Source organism: Anthonomus grandis, chromosome 13 (genome assembly GCF_022605725.1).
Source record: "Anthonomus grandis grandis chromosome 13, icAntGran1.3, whole genome shotgun sequence".
Classification (NCBI taxonomy): Eukaryota; Metazoa; Arthropoda; class Insecta; order Coleoptera; family Curculionidae; genus Anthonomus; species Anthonomus grandis.
The window spans coordinates 23,946,631-23,950,119 of NC_065558.1; the positions used below are offsets into that span (position 1 = coordinate 23,946,631).

Below are 3,489 nucleotides of genomic sequence, written 5' to 3' on the forward strand. Positions count from 1 at the left end.
AAGACTCTAGCACACACCTATGCATAATATATCAACCCTTTGTAAAAATTCAATAATTTTACCTAAATAAAACATAAATTTTTGGCAAATCATGTTTCATAAAATCCTGCATTGAAATATTTCAAACTGGTTTTGCCATATATCTTTTCTAATATCCTTTATTTTATATTGGCCTTTATATTAAGGTTAATACAATGAAATATGCAAATGATAATCAGAAACGGAATAAGGAATACAATAAACCATTAACGGATTGAATCGGAGCTACAGAAGCCGAGATATTAATGAAACATTGGAAAAACAAAAGAAAACTTGTTTTTTCCCACTATATCACTTTCTTTTTCTTAAAATGGCTATTGACTAATTTTAATGTAAGCCCTAAACAGATAATTTCTAGTAAAAAAAACCAAAGAAACACATTTTGTTCGAAAATCGACAGGGAAGGATTAAAAAAGGTTATAACCGATTTGACTCTAAAATGAACAGAAAACCTATTTATTTGCATTTTTCAATTCTCGAAGAAATCCGTGTTCAGGATGAACATTTTTTCAAAATATGCTCCCAATTCAATTTTTTTATTGGTTCAAGATCATTCAAAAAATAGTAAAAAAGCTTATTGACAAATTTTTTTACAATTTATGGGAGTGCCACAATAGAAAAGGAAAAGATTAGACAGTATAATAATCTGTGTATTAGGATTGGATAAAAGAATTCTTACGTCGACTGTTCTATTTTCCATTTTCATTTTGAAAGTCAATTAGGTAAATGGAAAGATCAATAGAAGCTAAAATTAAGCTAGTAAAATAAACCATTGAAATAAAATAACCGTCACTTGCTTTAACAACCCCTGCAATGAAATTTATCTACTAAACTTACCCTATGTCGCCCAAACCCTAAATTGAAAAAAACAATTAGAACTAGGTATATGAATTTTGCTGCCAAAATATTAAATTATATAATTTATCAAACCGACCGTGAAAAAATAAATTTTAGTGCGCCCATGACATGCCAAGCTCAAACAGCAATGCTCAATGACATCTGAATTTGACAAGTCAGTTAAATTCAGATGTCAATGTCAACCCAATAAAACAATAATATAATTCACCTTGAGAAATTATTATTATTTTTTAACTAATATTTATTGGAAAACTTCAACACAAATTATTTGCTAAATAAAACTGATGAAAATCTCATAACTTCATTCAAGTTCGCATATATTTTGCCTGTGTGGTCTTTGTTTTGTGTACCTAGAATTATTACAAGGTATGATTTGTTTTCATCCTGGTCAACAATTTAACAGCTATGGGACCCATTTGTTGTAGGAGAAGAATTGCATGTTTTAACTGCTGATTAGACTACACAACCAGAAATAAATAAGCTAAATGAAGTATGTTAGGATACCCCAGAGATCATGAAATGTGTTTGATAGGGCTCAGACCATGCACTTAAGGACATCCGTCAAGAAATCATTGAGATTCTACCATATTAATGAAATTGGGAAACCAGGAAGAACTGCCTGTCTTTACTGTTGGTTAGAGAACGCAGCCAGAAATAAATAAGCTACAGGAAGTATGTTAGGATTCCCCAGAGATCATGAAATGTGTTTGAAGGGATATGAATCAGCTTTTTTGTTGTGAGTAAAACGGAGCAATATTTTAATAAAGTTTTACTTATTACTGGATTGTTTCACCAGAAGATAATTTATATATTTTGTGTTGTCTCAATGAAATATGCATATCTAATTATATATACTTTATTTGTTTCAGATCTTGAATAGGCAAAATGGCACGAGAATCTTCCAACTGGACCCAAAGTCTCTATTTTTGGTTAGAAAATAAAACTTATTTAATGTTTATGTTCCATGACCTGTTTATTGTTTTATTAAATTTTGTCATACAGTTATTTAGTTTTAACAATTAAAGAGAAAGTTGTTGTTGTTTTTTTTTTTGAAGATTCCATTCCTTAAGGCATAAACCACATTATGCTCTTCTCTGCAGTTATTACCATATGATTGTTATCCATTTCATACACATGTTTAATTTTAAAATTTCATATAATAAATAGTTTTGACAATCTACCCTCATATAAAGCAGATATTATTGGAACAGTTTTCTATGAGCTACTGTTTATATGTGGCGATCAGTTTAAATTTGTACATACACTTAATCAGAAATATTTCATAGACAGTATTTATACCTGAATGTTCTTACATACTTAACTAAAGGAGTGCTTTATTCTTTTGCTTAATCATAATATATCTTGTTTAATCAATGTCTTTAATTTATTTAGAAAGTCATTTCAGATATGTACTTAGGTCATTCATAAGTTACAATGCCTTGCAGAAAAGCAAACATATCTGGTTTCTAAATTGGTACACTGGCTGAAAGGGAGGACAACAGAACTCCAAAGACTAACCCTTTCAGCACACTTACAAGTATCTTTTAGTTTCTCATAATGCTCTTGGTCAATTAAATATTTATTTATTCATTTATTCAATCAATATACGGGAAACCCCATTGTACAAAAGATTTGGTTACAATATTAAATAAAGTAAAAGATGTATAATTAACATAATAAAAGTACTTTCACTAACATAATAAGACAGTATTCAAAACATATACACAAGAAATAAACACAATAAGAAAACAATAAATTAAAATATTTGACCCAGTTGACCAATAAATCCAGAGAGTGAGCTTGCAAATGGATCAAGTTCAGGGTGAGAGTTGAAATAGGCAAGACTAGGACAGATTGGAGAATGTAAAGAATAGTTCAAGTGACAGATTGGTAAAGCAAACAGTTCATGTCTCCTTAGGGTGCATGCAGGGACCTTTAAATTAAAGCTGTTGATGAGAGCAGGGCAATCAATAAGCCCATGAATAACCTTATACATAAAGCTGAGGTCACTTTGAATCCTTCTAGATTCCAACGATTGAAGTCCCAATATTGCCTCCATGTCAAGTAGGTTATTCTGCATATTCAACTTGTAGGAACAGTACTGGGTAAACCTCTTTTGGACTCTTTCAGGTTGCATTTTGTGACAATTATAAAAAGGAGACCAAATGATCGAGGCATACTCTAAATGACTTCTAACCAATGAACAATAAAGTATCTTCAAAGTAGATATAGACATGTCACGACAAGTTCCTAAAACAAAACCTAACATCTGAGAGGCCTTCCCCTCCACAAGATCACAGTGTTCCCCAAATTTGAGCTGAGTATCAAAGACTACTCCTAAATCCTTTATTGAGTCAACAGAACTAAGTACTATGTCATCAATAGTGTATATATTAATCATTTTATTTTTAAGTCTAGAGAATCCAATTGAGTAGCACTTATTTACATTTAAAGAGAGATCATTCATATTAGCCCACTTTATAAAAAAATATGTTAAATCATTTATAATATTTTCACTAGATTAGCTATTTTACAGTTTTATTTTCCAGTAGAAGAAGAACATGAATACTCACACAATTCTCTTAAATATTC

The 3,489-nt window shown here is 30.4% G+C and overlaps 1 long non-coding RNA gene across 1 annotated transcript; it reads left to right on the forward strand.

The window, feature by feature from the left end:
- The first annotated feature begins 697 nt into the window (after positions 1 to 697).
- Positions 698 to 1,913, forward strand: LOC126743530 (uncharacterized). Its single transcript, XR_007662919.1, has 3 exons — positions 698 to 1,263; positions 1,323 to 1,633; positions 1,767 to 1,913. It is a non-coding gene; the product is annotated as an uncharacterized LOC126743530 (long non-coding RNA).
- Positions 1,914 to 3,489: the final 1,576 nt, after the last annotated feature.